The sequence below is a fragment of the Tamandua tetradactyla genome, chromosome 13 (genome assembly GCF_023851605.1).
Source record: "Tamandua tetradactyla isolate mTamTet1 chromosome 13, mTamTet1.pri, whole genome shotgun sequence".
Classification (NCBI taxonomy): domain Eukaryota; kingdom Metazoa; phylum Chordata; class Mammalia; order Pilosa; family Myrmecophagidae; genus Tamandua; species Tamandua tetradactyla.
In genome coordinates this window covers 49,825,316-49,844,560 of record NC_135339.1, presented here as the reverse complement: position 1 = coordinate 49,844,560, position 19,245 = coordinate 49,825,316, and the positions used below count along the sequence as shown (strand labels likewise).

Sequence of the window (19,245 nt, the reverse complement as noted above, 5' to 3'; positions counted from 1 at the left end):
CAATAACATTTTTAATGCACTTATCATTTATTGGCTACACATGGTAAGGATTTGACCAAGTATGCTGTGCCTCCAGGCCAGAATAGTACAAGCAGTGCTCACCTCTAAGTGGGGATAGAGGACAGAGAAGGCGGTTGGAACAGGTTGTACCTGCAAAGTTCGTCTTTAAGTTTCCTGTTTGGAATTCAGAATGTATTTACCACTGGAAACAAAGCTACGAATGGTTAACTGAGGTACACAGATCCGCTGGCCTCATCAACAAAGGGTATTTAACTAATAATGATGTGTCTATGGTACCATGTCCCCCAACCTTTCTTTCAATGTAAAATAACAAGCAGTACTAATGCTGGCTAAGATTTGGGGGCCATTTACTATGTGTAAGGCATTGCATTAAGTGTGTTCTATGGCTTATCTTATTTTGAGCCTCACAACAATGACTTAGGTTTAATGATCATTCCACTACCTGCCTTTTGACAGATGAGGTTCTGTCTAGGACTTGGAAAAGCTGGACTGTCTGAGCTCACCTCCTCCCCAACTCCTAGCCTCTAAGCACAGTTATTCAATAGAACTTTCTGTGATGAAGGCGATGTTCCTATTATCTGTGTTGCCCTTATATATTGCTATGGAACACCTACAATGTGGTTAGTGTAACACACTAGTACTGGAGAAAAAAAAAGCCTTGAATTTGATTTAACTAATTAAAATTTCAATGTTAATAACCACATTTCATAGCCACATTGGACGGTGCAAATATAGATAATTTCCGTCATTGCAGAGTTCTATGGGGAAATACTGTTTAGAAGAAATGCTTCAGGTTCCTTTCCTCTCTGGTTGGATTCTAGAGTTCCATCTCTGCTTTTCTCTCCCCAGGGTGAACAGGAGGTCTTTCTTGTTTCCCTCCCAGGTTCTCCAACCCTCCAACCTCAAAGGAAGGAGAATCTTTTCCTCTTTCCATCTCCTCTATTGCTCTTTCATAGTGCCTACCCCCATGGTAGCAGCTTTTTAAACAGCTTTTTTGATGGGGAGGCAGATGGAAATGACTTGTATTTAGGGCACTGCTTATGTTTACAATCAACATTAGCCTTGTCTTCATTATCATCAACCCTCAGATACTGTACTTTCACAGGATGAAATAACTCTGCTGGAGATAGAATCAGGCAAACTAAATTCTAACACTCTTAGAACTTAAAAAAGAAACAGAACATTTAATGAAAGGAACTAAATATTTGCTTTGGGCTTTTCTAGAACCCCTGTAAGTGGTGACTTAGAGGAAAGGAAACCTGTGAGTTCTTTTCTATTCTCCAAAAATTTTAAAGAACTGGTTCTCTTACAGTACTTAAATGGAAAATAGAGCTTATTTGCCACCCCAAACAATGTTTAACTAGGGAAAGTATTTTTCTAAACTGCAAAAGTATTCAAGCCTTTAACCTAAAGACCTTCACAGCTGCCTCTACATTTATAGGTTCATTTTCAGTGGTAATGAATTCTTTAAGGATATATTTGCCAATTCCCACGTGTGTTTTAGACACACATTCATTTTAATCACCTCTTAGATCTAACCCAGAATTTATTGCAAATGAGAATAGGACTTACATGTGGATTTATAGTTAAAGGGCAAGAAACTGAGGGGAGGGGAAGAGACAAAATAGAGGGGGAAATGAGCAACAATTTTATCAGTCTGTTAAAACAAAAAGCCTGAAGGCACTGTACAGTAAATACTGCCGATAACTGCTCAATAACTTCTCACTCCCCTTCTTGAATTTTCCAAAACATTCTAACTCATTTTGGTTTGGTGCTTTCTAAAAAGTCTGATGTATATCTGGATCACCTGCAGAGCTTGTTAAAACACAGATTCTGATTTAATGGGTTTGGGATGGGGTCTGAGAAACTGCATTTCCAACAAGCCCTCAGGTGATGCGTGATGCTGCTGGTTCACAGACCACATTTTGAGTATTCAAGGATGCCAAGAAGTTAGGATCAAACCTTGTCATTTCAGAGGCCTTGCTTCTGACAGGTAGTGTAATTTTACAGTGTTATTAGCCTGGAACTTGTCTTCCGTGGGGCACCTCCTAGCAGCCTGAGACAACTCCTTCCAGCCAGTGAGGCAGCAGATTGTCAAATCAACGCTTGGGAGTGGGCATCCGCTAGCACAATAGACCGCAGAAACTTCTACCGAGGGATGTTATGAAATGAGATGCAGAGGCCTGCATTCTCTCATCAACCCACAAATCGGTACTATTACTATCCTCGTTTTACAGGTGAAGAAACAGAGGCTGAGAGAGTTAACTCGCCCAAGCTCACGAGCTTTTAAGGAGAGAGAGTGGGTAACGCAGGTCCAGCTGACTGTAATGAGCCAAGGTTCTTCACCAACCTTAGTTTCTCGTGTTGTGAAAGGGGAAGGACTTGGCCGGCGTCGGGATCCAAATCCCCACGAGAGAAGACACCTACGGAAATGCTGGTACTTTTTTCTCGAGAGCTTGCTCTTAGATCCTCCAGAGAAAAGTCTTTTTTTTTTTTTTTTGGAGAACACCGGGTCCCCTCGGCTGGCTTAAGTGAGAAGCGCAGACGGCTGTTTCCGTGAAGGGTCGGGCAGTCCTGGAGGAGCAGGCCAGGGACACCGCGGGCCGATACATTACATAACCGCGAGGCGTCCCTCCTCCTCAGTGTCCCTCGCTCCAGGCCAAAGGGCCGCACATAGAGCGGATCCCGGGGATAAATCCCTTTCGCCCGTGCGGCAGCGAGTCCAGGGTGGAGCTGGCTGCGCTGAACGTGCTAGCGTCTTCGCGGGTGGAGCACTGGGATTTTCCCTGCGACGCCCCCCTCCCTAGGAACCGCGCGGGGGGCCCCTAGTCCCAGCCCCGCCGGCGCCTCCGCCCAGTCCGCTGCCCGCCCTTCCGAAGCGCCGACCTCGGCGCCTGGGGCCGGGAAAGGGGCCACCGAGCAGGCACGCGGCACGGCGGGTACCCCCAGCGGGTATGTCCGCGCGCCACCGTCAGGGCTGCGGCGGTCCCCGCGAGGTGAGGACAAGCGGGCGTGGCAGGGGGTCGGGCAGTGCGAGGGGTTCTGCGCTCTTTGGCGTGCTGACAGCCTTGTCCCGTTGATCTCCCCCGGGCACAGTCTCTCACGGGCGGTTCATGCACCCGGATCTCCGGCGCTGGGCCTGGGAGTCCCCTCGGGTCACCCTCTACCTGCTCCCGGGCTCGGCTGTGTGGAGGACGCGTAGGCTCAGGTGTCCCGGGCATCCTTTGCGGCGAGGTGGCCCAGCGCTCGGCGCATCGTGGAGCTGGTGGAGGACCCAGGCGTTCCATTCGCTCCCCGCTGCACCAGCGCCCTGACCCGCGCAGTGAGTCCCCGACAATGACCCGGGTCCTTCAGCGCACCTGTTGGGTTAGAAGTGCCAACTGGCCCTGTTCTGTTGGTCCCCACCACAGGCAGTTTCTGGACAGGTGGTTGAGCGACAAAGCGGCTTTGATCTCCATCTCCTGTGGTTTCCAAATGCATACTTTCCGGGGCAATAGAGACGGTCTTTATTTTGGATTTTCTGTGTTTTCAGTGTTTGTTTGTTTTCTGTAAGTTAACCCCCCCCCCCCCACCCCGCCTTAGACTATATTTATTTCTACTGTGTGGAATAGTAGGGGATGATAAATTTAAGACATACTTGCCTTTAAAAACTTCAGTTGACCTTAATTTCTTCTTGTCCTTAAAGAAAAGCAATGGTATCTGTTGTGTGGACTCAGAGAGGTGCTGGCAGCAATATTCTAAAGTAAGATTCCAGTGAAGCTATTTGGTTTTCTGTTTTCATAACACAACCTTCTAAACCTTTCTCTCTACATGTTATCTAATGTTGAGTCAGATGGGACCTGTCAGGAGAATGTGCTTAAACCATGCTACCTATTTCTTAGCAGAACTGGGTGCATCAGTTGATGCAGACAGTTTAACACAGGAGAAGAAGTCTTCAGGTCTGCCAAGTTCAGGAGCACACTTTCTCCACAGATGTCTTAGTTCACTAGTTTTGAAAATCAATTGCCCCTTGTATGGTTTTCTTTTATAATTCCCCCCCCCCCCACCATGAAAGTTAATGTCATGCCAAACTAGGATTAAGGGCATGCAACTCTACCACAGTTCCCAACATGTTTGTTGGAGAAATAAAGGGTAGAAAGGAGAAATAATTAATGTTGACTGGATTTAGTCACTTATAATCAGAGGATCTTAGAAACTGGAATGGTCTTGAGATCATGGACTAAACTCAGATTCCTCGCCATAAAGCTCAGGAAGCTCAGATCCAAGTCAGATGCATAGTTGGCTAAGCCCATACTTTAAACTGGTGATCTAGCCAGTGCTAGTTCCAGACCCTCTCACCGGACCTTATTTAGTTTTCAAGGCATATTGAACCCCAGCTGGACATTTTGAACAGAAATGATATGAATCAAATAATTCTATTTCTTTTTCTTAGTTTTTATTTGTCTTTTTTATTTATTTGTTTTTTGACTTGTGGGATTCTGAAATAGATGAGAGGGGTTGATTTACTCAAACTGCCTTTGTAGCAAAAAGAAATCCAAGACACGACTCCCCAAATAATATTATAAATTCTTAAATGAAGATGAATCTGCCGCTATAACCTAGGTGAACCTCCTAAAACAGATGGGGCTGTCTTCCCCTGCGATCAGATTTACATGCATCCCACCTGGGGTTCTCTTCTGAGTCTTTGCTACCTATGGTGTTGATTGGTTAGAGCTAAAAATGTGACTTGTGGCCTTGGAGCAGACTTGAGAAAAGTGTCTTATGTGAGGACCAATGACACCATGATCCATTACAGAACTGAAAGGAACTTTGAACTGACATATTGCATATCTTTATGTTTTTCATTTCAGTTTAATTTAACAGATATTTATGGATACTATGTGCCTGACACTGCTCTGGGATTTGGGGATAGGCCCATGAACAAAACAAAGAACCTTGCCTCTCCCTCTCCCGTGCAGCTCAAGTTACAATTCATTCATTAGAATTTGGGGGAGGAGAGGATTTTGTGTAGAAGGAAGAGAAATTCGGTTTTGCCTAAAGCAGGGAAATGAACATAAACATTTCAGACTGTTTTACTTCCAATCCCATGATTTTACTGATCTTATAGTTATGAAAAACAAGGGAACAAAGGTGAATATCAGGTGAGGTTACCCTGACTCCTTATGAATGAACATTCTACTGTACATGAATAGCAGGTCCCACATTTAATTAATTTATATATGTTCATTTAGGGTTGATGGAATAAAATTTTCTTTAGTGCTGGGACACTTGTGGCGTTAAATATAACAAAGCACAGGAGGATTAGTTTTCTCAACAGCGTCAGTGTTGCAGCTACAGTTTGTGATGCAGACTAGTTGCATTCATTGGTAGGATGTAGCTTTTTATTTGTTTATGAAAATGGTGTTCTGTTTTTATTTTGTCTCACTTAACAACCCCCTCCCCCTTATTCATAGTGGTGCACGCTATACAGTGCTGCAACTTATTGGTAAATCTTTTACCATGGCATGTTTTCTTTTTAATCAGACATTCCAGTTTAAGCATTTTGCTCTCAATTGCCTTTTCTTCAAAATGGCACGGTTTGCAAGCTCAGGCATGTTTATTATTTTTAACAAAGGCTTATCAAAATGAACTTGGCAGTTTTTCAGTCTTGTACAGCCAAAAAAAGTATTCACTGTAGCTTTTGGGGTTGTTTGTGCATTCCTTACCTAAGCAATTGCTTTGCTTCTAATAATTGGCAATTTGGAAGCAATTTTCTTAGGAGTATTTTCTAGTATATTTAAGACTCGCCCATTAAAATGGTATAATCATTTAATTGAGAAAAACCAAATCCACATTTGAAGATATTGGATGGCTTTAAGCGTAAAGATTTTTCCCTGCCTCTGTTTTCAATTTGTTCTGAATTAAAGATCATGAGGAAATGTCATTATCTGGCAGTGTCCTATATGAAGGTGGCCTCTCTCAATCACTTGGATGAGAGTTATGATTTCTGATGCCTCTAGGCACCCCGAGTAGTTGATTTTCTTCTCCATTTGTCCATCATTTTGTCTCCTCAGATGCTCATCTCTCTTTCTTGTACTGAGCTTAGATGAATGGGGTGAGTTGCTGTAGCCAGGTAGGAAGTTTCAGGCCATTAAGTTGATTATTATTTATTTATAATAAATATTTTATCTATTTAATTATTTTTCTCTTTCATTTGTTATTTAATAAATATTTATTGAACTTCTACTCTTTATTAAAGATGTGTTTTGAGGAATTCTTTTATATAAGCTCCATGCTGGTGGCAGTAGGAGACAAAAAGGCACAGGATCCTCCCTCTGAAGCAGCTTATGGCCTGATATGGAAGGAAAGACATTGTATAAATAGTTAAAATGCCAGTTATAACCACTTTAAGAGCTAGAAACACACTTCAGAAATTACAAAGAAGGAGAGAGAAAGCTTGTGCAGGCGATGTGAGGAGTAGGGGTTAGGGAAGACTTTGTGGAGGAGGAGGCATTTGAGCACTCCTTGTGAGATGGATAAAGCTTTTATAGAAGCAGGAGGATATACCCATCTCTTTGTGAGTACATCCTTGCTTCTCTTTGGTAACATATAGAAGATTTCCTTTGGGGGACCAGTTAAGGCTGTGTCAGGTTTTATGATAGACAGTTATCACCTTTGTACTCTTCTGCATGTCCTGCCCCCCTGTCCTGAGTAGTGGAATTCTGAACAATACTGAATGCTTTGGTTTAATGAACACTCTCTTCTCCTTCCAAAACACGTGTTGCTTGGTTCCCAGAGAGCAGAGACTACTGTGGCAAATAGCTGCCATCATGATAAAACTGGTATACTTTGCCCTCACTCGCTCAGGTGCACTCTTACAGTGGGTTTGATCATAGACTGTTAATGCAAGTTATATTTGCTGTTGTAATTTAGAAACTTAATTAAATATGGCACATACCGATATAATGTGAGTGCCAAATAGTATTATATCTGTGAAAACTAAGATTGATGCATGGACCCATAAAAGTAAATGATATTAAAAAACGTCAAAAAGCAAACTGCTACTGAGGTGTAGACAAGACAACTGTGGTAGTTTTGATTTTCATACCACAGTTTATAACCTTAATAATTTTTATAATATTAAAATCTTATATTTATATTTATAATCTTAATCCACATTCTTGTGGGTATGACCTCATTATAAATAGGACCTCTGCAAGATATTATTTATATTTCAGATATGGTCTAACTGAGTGAGGTTGGATCTTAATCCAGATTACCTGGAGGCCTTATAAAGAGAAAGAAACTAAAATCGAAAGAGAGAAAGCCACAAGGAGGAATTAGAAGCAGAGAGAGGAAGGAATAGACATCACCATGTAACGGGAAAGCCAAGAAACCCCAAGGATTATGTCAAGCTAGCACCAGAATATTACCAACCCCCGGTGGAAACAAACCTTCTAGCCTCCAAAAGTGTGAGAAAATAAATTCCCCTTGTTCAAGCCAACACATTGCGAGGTATTTGTGAAAACTCAGATGATGGCTATAAAAGATTAGAAAATTATAGTTTAAAAAAATCTAGAAAGATTCTGAACTCAGATTTCCTCACAAATGTCTTTAAGGTCCTACTCTACTTCTAAGAAATGGAAGCATGAAATTGTAGATAATCCTTTCTGGGCATTGTTTAACCAAGAAAAGGCAACATGGAACTCCAAACTTGACCTGCTATCCAGAGATTGTTGAATGAGTTTACATTTACTTATGTGACTGAAGTTGAAATAACATATTTCAAGTGTTGTACATCGAGTATGACTCTGCTTTTACTGACTTCTAATTGATTACTTCTGTTAAGAGAGCTTCTAGGATTTCGGTTTCTGAGTATACCCAGTGTATCTTGAAAATAGCTCATCTCTCTGGTCTGGAAAGAAAATGGGTCTATGTTTATGATCCTCTCTTAAAGATGTATTATTAGTTACCTAAGATTACAGAGAAGACCACAATCATCATAAAAAGCAACAACTCCTGATTCATGTATGTAAACAAAGCAGCAACATAAAATGTTAACTACACCAACCCTTAACATTTCTCACCTCAAATGCAATTATGATTATTCAAGATATTCCTGATTCCATTTCATTATTCTGTGGTTTATTTAACATATTATTATAATAATGAAATTAAGGCTATAATTATTTATTTGGGGTCCAATTGGTAGTGTTTTTGTCAATCTTTCGTGCTTGATGAAATAATTTCTATGGAAATGAGATCATATTTATTTACTGAAACTAGTTGTATTCCTTGAAATAGTAATTTCAGCTTTCTGAATGCGATAACAATCACATTCTTTGCCCATGAAGGAACCTCCAGTAGCTCTTGAACTGTGTTTTTCAGATTTCTGGGTGTTTCAAAGAGCCGGCCTGTAACTGGGCATCGGGACAGTGGGAATATAACCAGCTCATAATTCCTCATCATTCTATAGCTTCATTGTGTTTCTTTGACACAGACCTCATCCTTAATTTGCTGGCCAGCTGTTCGGCAAATTTAGTCACAGTCCTCACCAGGCAACAATGTATTAACTTAAAAACTCATAGACTTTGCTGGAAAAGGTTAAATTAACCAGGTAAAAGAATACATAAATACTTATAAATAAGGTACTTGTCAAAAGGAGTTTACTCAATAGTTAGGGTGTTCTAGTGATAAGGGGACTGGTTATTGTATGAAAAATTAAGCCCTATGCGTTTTTCTTTCCTTTCTCTTCTTTAGATTGATTTCTTTGATTATCTTCCACATTCAAAAGATTTAAAAAATAGGCATCCATATGCCAATTTTATTAGAGATGAAGGTCTAACTAGAACTTCAAGTGACGCTGAGTAGTTGATACATGGAAATTGGCATCTCAGAATCTCCTGGCATTTCCTACTTTCTTTATAAATACTTTCTTTATAAATTCTTTCATGAAAGTATAATTGAAAATTCAGTGGTTAGTTTTTAACAGCTGTAAGGAGATGATGGAGAAGGGACACGTGAATTAGATGAGATAGAATTAATGATCTTTATAGTCCTTTCCTAATAAAAAATACTGTAATTAGCAATGTGGAAATAACTCAGTGAGTTTATTCCTTCATCAGGCAAGTGTTTACTGAGTACCCATTGTGAGCCAGACAGTGTGCTGAGTGCCGAACCCTTCCAGAGAATAGACAGTTCTCATCCAGAGGCTCACAATCTCCTAGGGAAGAGAGGTGTGTGCACAAATAATTACAGCATTTCGACTAATAACAGAAGAAAAGATGATTGTCCACTGTGGCAGTTCAGATTGGAGGCACTTAACTCTGCCTAGGGTAGTCAAGCCATTAAAAAAATGCAGTAATTTATGAGGTAAACAACCTAGGATAGGACATTTTAGGCAGTAGGAGGAATATGTGCAAAGGCACTGAGATGGGGAAGTGTACCATGGATTGAGTGAACTGCATGTGGTTTGATGTGACTGAAGTGAAAGGCGCATGTAGGGTAAGGTAGAAGAAAGGAAAGGAGCCAGGCCATGTAGGGTCTTACCTATTACACTGGGGAGTTTCAGTTTTGCTCTGGTAGCTAGGTGTAGCCCTCAAAGGCTTTCAAACGGAGGAGTGGGTAGAGTTGGGAGGTTGGCAATATAATTAGTTTGGTTGTAAATAGATAACTCTGAATGGAGTTTGAACAAAGTCCTGAGGGTGACAAACTAGATGTCTCTTGAAGTGGTTCAGATAGGAACTAAAGTTAATGTCTCATGGTAAGATTTTTGTTTTGTTTATATCTTTGGTGTGTCCTGTGGAGTCTGTAGGGCACATATTAGAGGTAGTTGTTTGTCAGTTTAATATTCTGGGCAGGAAATACAAAATTTGGGCATCTTAGCTTATAGGCTCAGTTACAGTAATGTTTTTAGATGTAATTACCAGGAAGCATGTAAAGAGTGAAATGGGTTAAAGAATTGTGGAAAATAACTAGTCTATACTCATATTATACCCAGGGCACATCTTGATCACTGTATTTTTTTTTTTTATATTTGAATCATCTATTTATTTGTTGGCCTTTTACACCAGACAAACTGTGAGAGCAAGGGCTGTCTTATTTATGGTGTTACTGCCATTGCGAAACTACAGAGGGCACCATTCATATATTAGTCTATATAGTTGTGCTTTCACTGTAAAGAGTGCCCTCTGGATTTGTGCTTCAGCCATCCCAGCTTAACGAGTCCCAGCAGGTGTCATGGTACCTAACATACAGTAAGTGCTCAGTACATTTGTTGAATGAATGTGTGAATGACATAACATATAATGAGTGGTCAGACTGAGAAGCAGGTCTATGGGGAGGAAGGATTGACAGGATGGATTCCTGTCATGGAAATTCAGGGAAGAAAGAGTTTCAATCATGAGAGACATATCAATGGTGCCAAATGCTAGGGAGCGTTTAGTCAATTAATTGAGGATGGCAAGTAACCAGTGACAATTAGGAGTCATTGGTGATAATGTAAAACCAGTTTGCGTAGTGTATAAGGGTGGTAAGAGACAAATTCTATTCTGTTGAGGTGGAAATGATGAGGAACGTTGAGGAGATAGTCTAGGCAATTCCTTAAAAGGCTGGATTTGTGAAGCAAAGAGGTTAATTGGTTATAGCTAGAAAGGGTGGTTGGCTGAAGGGGATGTGATAGATGTAATTATGTACCCCAAATTCTTAATCTGTGTTCCCTGTGGGTGTGACCCATTGTAAATAGGACCTCTTGAAGATGTTATTTTTAGTTAAAGTGCAGCCCAACTGAATGAACGTGGGTCTTAACCCAGACTACTGAGGGCCTTGTAAAGATATCCTGGAAGGGCAGAGGTGGAAAAAGGAGTAGACATTGCTATGGGTCATGAGGCAGCGATGCTAGCTGAGGAACCTCCAGGATTATAGCAAGCCAGCACCAGAATGCTATAGGCTCCAGGGGGAAGCATAGCCTTCTAACTTCTGAAAGCGTGAGACAATGAATTCCCATTGTTTAAGCCAATCCATTGAGTGGATTTCTGATAGCAGCTCTGGCAAACTAAGACAAGGAGCTCTCTTCCTTCTCTTTCCTTTACTTCCCTGCTTTTTTCCCTTATAGTCTTCCTTACTGCTTTAAAGAAGGGAGACACTTGAATACATTTCTAAGTTAAGTGAGACCCAGTGAAAAAGTCCAGGTTTAAAATATAGGAAAGAGGAGAGGGATACTAATTGGAGTAATTAACATTTAGTAATAACATTGGAGTAATTAACATTGGAGTAATAAATATTTATTAAATAACAAATGAAAGAGAAAAATAATTAAATAGATAAAATATTTATTATAAATAAATAATAATCAACTTAATGGCCTGAAACTTCCTACCTGGCTACAGCAACTCACCCCATTCATCTAAGCTCAGTACAAGGACACATATGTCTTTGAAACAGGAGGAAAGGAGATAAGGATGCATGTGGATATGAATAAGCTGAAAGAAAAGAGATCAAGAAAATTCCCACTGGAATACCTCAAATGTCTCTATGAAATAATACCATGTTTTGCATATTTTCTATGTTCCAAACATTGTTATAAATACTTTACATATGCTGATTCACTTAATCCTTACAACAACTCTATAAGATAGGATTATTATTATTATCCTCATTTTGCAAATGAGGCAACTGTAGCATAGAGAGTTATATACCTCCTCTGTGGCAGAGACAGGATGCAGAGCTGTTTTCCATCATGCTATGCTGCTGAGAATGAGGTACACTTAGAGTGATTAAGATTTGAAATAATCAGTGTGTGTAAAGAACAGTCCCGACTTATTATTGCTGAGTCACACCAAACAGTTTGTGCTGAAGTAATTGCATTACACCATTAATCTGCAAGGTTGAGTGTCTTCCTCTAGCAAAACTTGCCTTACCAGTTATAGAAGAAGAAAAAAAGATATTTAGATTGAAGAGGAATTGGGGATTGGTATCCTGGAAGGAATAGGGTGCCAGCAAGAGAGAACTGAAGTGATGAATCCTGGGTTCTAGGCTGTAAGAAGGAAATAAGAATAGGACCAGCTGATGTAATGGGACAAAAGTAGAGAAGCAAAGGGCCTGAGGGCTCAAGGAGGTTGAAAACCAGGTGTGGTAGGAGTTGGAGAGTTAGCGACATGTCTGGGGGAGAAAGTTGGGGTTTGAGTGGGATATTTAATCCTTACAACAACTCTAGATTTCAGAGATGAGATTTAGCAGAGGTGGTGATGTGGCTTTGGGAGTACTTGGTTGAAATGGATGGTAGGTGAAGCATATGGGAGATGAAGTCCAAGGTTAAAGCTTAGATTAGCCAAGAAGTTGGTAGATATTAATTATGCCCTGACGTTCCTGGGAGGATCACGTTCAATAGTCCTAACAGCTGAACTGAACTTTAGAAAACAGCAGTTCAAGTATGGCATGGTTATAGGAAAGATATAAAAGGCTGGCTGTTATCTGGCATACAATAAAAATCACTTGGTCTCAAAAGTACATTGCCACAGGACAATTAAGTGGCTTACATTTTGTACTATGGTTTTTGGAAAAGAATATGAAATATGAATTGGTGAAGCAAAGCATTTCCTAAGTAACTCTGGATGCTTCAGCCAAATAGTCATTGTTACCCTGGGAAGAAAAAAATTATGTGCTTTGATGAAATCTCCCCCTCCCCCCCCTTTCTGGTAGCGTGCTTTACAGCACTCTCTTGGCAGAGAGAGGCAGCTGAAGACCATCAGGCTTCCAGATGTGGAACTTTGTTGTGACTTTTTGGGTAAGGGTCATGGGAGAGGGGCTAGAAACTTCAGAGGAACTCAGTGTGGTGTCCTCTGCCTCTATAGATAGACATGTGATGAAAAATCAGCAATGTGTTTTCCCTTTGTGCAGCTGCACATACCATTGTCTGTTTTCTCCTTTGACCACTTAAGCTTTCAAGAAATCAAAAGTAGACTTGATATAAGCTTAGGGTGCCACACATGTGAGAATATGGAACTACTGCATAGGGATTGAATATGTGAACTGAAATTGATGTGTGAGTGGCGATAATAGAGTATGTATCAGGTAGGATGCTTTTGGGTGCAAGAATGGAAACCCTGACTTAGACTGGCTTCAATAATAAGGAAATTAATTCCTTCACATAGTAGGAAGTCCAGGAGCAGAATGTCTGGGTTCTGGCTTTGTTTCCAGTGATTCTCTTGGCTCTGTCCCCATGATATTTTGGCTTTATTCTCAATCTTATTCCCGTCACAGTCTCAAGGTGGCCACAATAGCTGGGTCACATCCAGACGAGAAGACGTCCAGTGGAAGGACAGGACTGTGTCTTCGTGTCTCCTTCTCAGCAGTGAGGAAGTCTTTCCCAGAAGCTCCCCACAGACTTTTCTTCCAGTCATTGGCAAGGATTAGATCACTGCCCTTTCCTTAAACCAATCCATCACCTGCAGTGGGAACAGGATTATCATAATTCTTGTTTAACCATCTGGGGTGGAAAGGGCTGCCGTAAGAAATGACCACAAAATTTGGTGGCTTGAAACAAAAATTTATTTTCTCACAGTTCTGAAAGCTAGAAGTCTGAAATCAAGATGTCAGCAAGGACATGCTCTGTCTGAGGGCTCCAGGAAGAATCCTTCCTCGTCTCTTCCTAGTTTCTGGTGGCTCCTGGCAATCCTTGGTATCCTGAGTGTGAAGCTGCATTGTTCCACTCTCTGTCTTCATTTGGACTTCTTCTCTGTGTGTCCAAATCTCTTCCTTTCTCTTATAAATACACCAGTCTTTAGGGTGGGCCCTAAATCCATAATTGATTTCATTTTGAGATCCTTAACTAATTACCTTACAAAGACTCTGTTTCCAAATAAGGTCAAATTCTGAGTTTTTGGGTGAATTTGGGGAGGCAGATGGGTTTGCTGTTTAACCCACTTCAGTAATCAATTAAAGTATCCATGATAGAGAGAAAGCCAGATGGGATATTAATATGAGATTCAGACAGCATTGTCAAGGGGAAAGAGCCTTGGATGGAGAGCTGAAGATCCAATTCAAGTTCCCACCTTCAGCATTTGAAATGGTATGACCTCGGACACATTACAAACATCTGTGAGTCTTAGTTTTCTCGTATGGGTCTTTGTGGAAATTGAAAGCATTTTATATAAACTCTAAGGGGTTATACACATGCTAATAATTCATTTAATATTAATATTAATAATAACCATTTCCATATACTGAGCACTTGACATGTCCAAGACACTTGCTACATGCTTAAATGCATTTTCTGTATCTTATTTGTTAACCACATATTGAGTGATAGTCGTATTTAAGGCACTTTGCTAAATGCTTTACTTCTGTTCTCATTTATGCTAAGGACTGGAACAATAAGGCTCAAGGGTAGGGGCACAGAACAGGTGCAGGCTCAGTCTGACGTGGGTTCCATTTTTTGGCCTGTATGATGGAGGACTGGCAGCTGGCTCTAGGGCCCTGGTTCTTCTGTTATCTGCCACTGGTTATCTTTAGCTAATGAGTTCAGGAATCACTGCACAAGGGATTTTCAAAATAAATGTGCTTTTAAAGCACCTGATGCTTTTCTTTCCATTGTTCCTTTATTTCACCAGACATGAGCCTGTGCCACCTTCTAGATTTTATCAGTATTTTGCATATTTATGCTTTTAAAATGCAGAGGGAATTATAAATATTCATTACGTTCTTACATATATATTGTCTGGTTTGAGCCTCATGAAGTCGTGAATTTGTATTGGATTGGGGCTAGTGATCAGAAGACCTGTCAATAAAGTTGGTAAGTGGCAGGGTAAAATTTTTTGATTATTGCAGATTACCCTGCTTTGAACATTGTTATAACAGGAGCTTTTTTCATATTGTGGATTATGTTATTAGGGTAGTTTTCCTAAAAGACAAAACTGGGTCAAAGGGTTTGAATACCTTTAAGGCTCTTTATACAAATTATCTGACTAGTTCACAGAAGCTTTTTGTGTGGTGAAAATGACACATATGTAGTGTTATTTTGGAAATACGCATTTTCTCATTCTATGGTGATTTATATTCATGGGGTCATAAAATATTTCCAGAAAATTTGGATTGTTCTGAGCCATGTACCCTGCTTTTCCCTTGGCCCCCTTGCAATTAGAATAAAGATGGTGATTCTGTGACTGAGCCTATTACTAGATTTTGAGGAAATCTAGCCAGTGTCACTTCCTCTTCATTAGTTCATAGAGTCCTGGAGGGAAACTAAACTCGTAAATTTTGATTCATCCTCTTAGTCTGAATTACTTCTCATGAGACTTCTTGATCCTGTATGCAAATAGACTCCCTGAAAGCCCATCTTTCAAATAGTTCAAGTATACTGGGAACACATCTGCTTTTCATTCATAGTTCCAGGTCTCATGCTGAGTCCCCTGTTAGAATCTTAAACAATCTGTGAGTAAATTGATGGGAAAAAATGGAGTGGGAGACGCTGGCTTTTTGCTGATACAGCATGAAGTTTGTTTGGGAATTGTGGTGGAGGTGAAAAGACTTACATTCATATTCCTAAGATACTTCTCCCCAACTCTTTCTCCCCTCCTCCCCCTCCACACACACACACACACACAAGATATATTGATAAATGAAGCTGTGGAGCAATGGAAAATCAGGGGGAGGAACTGGCCACTATTCATAACTAGTTTTAAAAAATAATCATAGTTGTGATTGTAGTGTATATGATATAAACTCTGCTTATATTCTGTTCTTTTCCTGTAGGGAAGGAAATCAGGTAGCCCTGTCTCCAGCCAGGCAGAATAGGATAGAGGCTGGCTTGGAGTACAAGACCTTCCTGGGCAAGGCTTGTGGCATGCTGGGCTCTGGGATGCTAGCACACTCCCAAGTGCAGCAGCAACAGAGGGGAGCCAGAGTGCCCATGCAGCCAAACCTTTTGAGAAAGGAGGGCTATTTGTGCTGCTCTGGCTTTCTACCTTGGGCAAACCGAGAGCAGAGCCCTTGCCAGTAGAGAGGTTATGGGAACGGCCAGGGGCTCTCTCTTACTGCTCTGAGTTATTTCCATTGCCTGCATTGGTGCTGTTACTGTTGTATGGAATGGAACGAAGAGTCCCTAGCCCCAGCTCTGGGAGAGAAATCATTTGGATGTCTTTGAGCAAGTCACTTCATCTCTTCCAATGTCAGTTTTCCCCAAATCTAAAGTATATTATATATATATTTTTTTATTAATTAAAAAAAGAATTAACAAAACAATTAGAAATCATTCCAATCTACATGTACAATCAGTAATTCTTAATAACATCACATAGTTGCATATTCATCATTTCTTAGTACATTTGTATCGATTTAGAAAAAGAAATAAAAAGACAGCAGAATAAGAATTAAAACAATAATAGAAAGAAAAAAAAACAAAAAAAACAAAAACAAAAAACCTATACCTCACATGCAGCTTCATTCAGTGTTTTAACATAATTGCATTACAATTGGGTAGTATTGTGCTGTCCATTTCTGAGTTTTTATATCCAGTCCCGTTGTACAGTCTGTATCCCTTCATCTCCAATTATCCCTTCTCTTTTTTTTTTTTTTTTTTTTTCAATTAACGGAAAAAAAGAAATTAACCCAACATTTAGAGATCATACCATTCTACACATGCAATCATTAATTCTTAACATCATCACATAGATGCATGATCATCATTTCTTAGTACATTTGCATTGGTTTAGAAGAACTAGCAACATAACCGAAAAAGATATAGAATGTTAATATAGAGAAAAAAATAAAAGTAATAATAGTAAAATCAAAACAAAACAAAACAAAACAAAAACCTATAGCTCAGATGCAGCTTCATTCAGTGTTTTAACATGATTACTTTACAATTAGGTATTATTGTGCTGTCCATTTTTGAGTTTTTATATCTAGTTCTGTTGCACAGTCTGTATCCCTTCAGCTTCAATTACCCATTGTCTTACCCTGTTTCTAACTCCTGCTGAACTCTATTACCAATGACATATTTCAAGTTTATTCTCGAATGTCCGTTCACATCAGTGGGACCATACAGTATTTGTCCTTTAGTTTTTGGCTGGATTCACTCAGCATAATATTCTCTAGGTCCATCCATGTTATTACATGGTTCATAAGTTTATCTTGTCTTAAAGCTGCATAATATTCCATCGTATGTATATACCACAGTTTGTTTAGCCACTCTTCTGTTGATGGAGATTTTGGCTGTTTCCATCTCTTTGCAATTGTAAATAATGCTGCTATAAACATTGGTGTGCAAATGTCCGTTTGTGTCTTTGCCCTTAAGTCCTTTGAGTAGATACCTAGCAATGGTATTGCTGGGTCGTATGGCAATTCTATATTCAGCTTTTTGAGGAACCGCCAAACTGCCTTCCACAGTGGTTGCACCCTTTGACATTCCCACCAACAGTGGATAAGTGTGCCTCTTTCTCCGCATCCTCTCCAGCACTTGTCATTTTCTGTTTTGTTGATAATGGCCATTCTGGTGGGTGTGAGATGATATCTCATTGTGGTTTTGATTTGCATTTCTCTAATGGCCAGGGACATTGAGCATCTCTTCATGTGCCTCTTGGCCATCCGTATTTCCTCTTCTGAGAGGTGTCTGTTCAAGTCTTTTTCCCATTTTGTAATTGGGTTGGCTGTCTTTTTGTTGTTGAGACGAACAATCTCTTTATAAATTCTGGATACTAGACCTTTATCTGATATATCATTTCCAAATATTGTCTCCCATTGTGAAGGCTGTCTTTCTACTTTCTTGATGAAGTTCTTTGATGCACAAAAGTGTTTAATTTTGAGGAGTTCCCATTTATTTATTTCCTTCTTCAGTGCTCTTGCTTTAGGTTTAAGGTCCATAAAACCGCCTCCAATTGTAAGATCCATAAGATATCTCCCAACATTTTCCTCTAACTGTTTTATGGTCTTAGACCTAATGTTTAGATCTTTGATCCATTTTGAGTTAACTTTTGTATAGGGTGTGAGAGATGGGTCTTCTTTCATTCTTTTGCATATGGATATCCAGTTCTCTAGGCACCATTTATTGAAGAGACTGCTCTGTCCCAGGTGAGTTGGCTTGACTGCCTTATCAAAGATCAAATGTCCATAGATGAGAGGGTCTATATCTGAGCACTCTATTCGATTCCATTGGTCGATATATCTATCTTTATGCCAATACCATGCTGTTTTGACCACTGTGGCTTCATAATATGCCTTAAAGTCAGGCAGCGCGAGACCTCCAGCTTCGTTTTTTTTCCTCAAGATGTTTTTAGCAATTCGGGGCACCCTGCCCTTCCAGATAAATTTGCTTATTGGTTTTTCTATTTCTGAAAAATAAGTTGTTGGGATTTTGATTGGTATTGCATTGAATCTGTAAATCAATTTAGGTAGGATTGACATTTTAACTATATTTAGTCTTCCAATCCATGAACACGGTATGCCCTTCCATCTATTTAGGTCTTCTGTGATTTCTTTTAGCAGTTTTTTGTAGTTTTCTTTATATAGGTTTTTTGTCTCTTTAGTTAAATTTATTCCTAGGTATTTTATTCTTTTAGTTGCAATTGTAAATGGGATTCGTTTCTTGATTTCCCCCTCAGCTTGTTCATTACTAGTGTATAGAAATGCGACAGATTTTTGAATGTTGATCTTGTAACCTGCTACTTTGCTGTACTCATTTATTAGCTCTAGTAGTTTTGTTGTGGATTTTTCCGGGTTTTCGACGTATAGTATCATATCGTCTGCAAACAGTGATAGTTTTACTTCTTCCTTTCCAATTTTGATGCCTTGTATTTCTTTTTCTTGTCTAATTGCTCTGGCTAGAACCTCCAACACAATGTTGAATAATAGTGGTGATAGTGGACATCCTTGTCTTGTTCCTGATCTTAGGGGGAAAGTTTTCAATTTTTCCCCATTGAGGATGATATTAGCTGTGGGTTTTTCATATATTCCCTCTATCATTTTAAGGAAGTTCCCTTGTATTCCTATCTTTTGAAGTGTTTTCAACAGGAAAGGATGTTGAATCTTGTCGAATGCCTTCTCTGCATCAATTGAGATGATCATGTGATTTTTCTGCTTTGATTTGTTGATATGGTGTATTACATTAATTGATTTTCTTATGTTGAACCATCCTTGCATACCTGGGATGAATCCTACTTGGTCATGATGTATAATTCTTTTAATGTGTTGTTGGATACGATTTGCTAGAATTTTATTGAGGATTTTTGCATCTGTATTCATTAGAGAGAT

The 19,245-nt window shown here is 39.8% G+C and overlaps 1 protein-coding gene across 2 annotated transcripts in view; it reads left to right on the top strand.

The window, feature by feature from the left end:
• Positions 1-2,675: 2,675 nt before the first annotated feature.
• The window catches only part of SLC16A12 (solute carrier family 16 member 12), an 80,149-nt gene continuing 63,579 nt past the window's right edge, over positions 2,676-19,245 (top strand). For both annotated transcript variants that reach the window (XM_077125377.1, XM_077125375.1), the window contains exon 1: positions 2,676-3,017. The gene's annotated coding sequence lies outside the window, so the exon portion shown is untranslated. The remainder of the gene's footprint in view (positions 3,018-19,245) is intronic.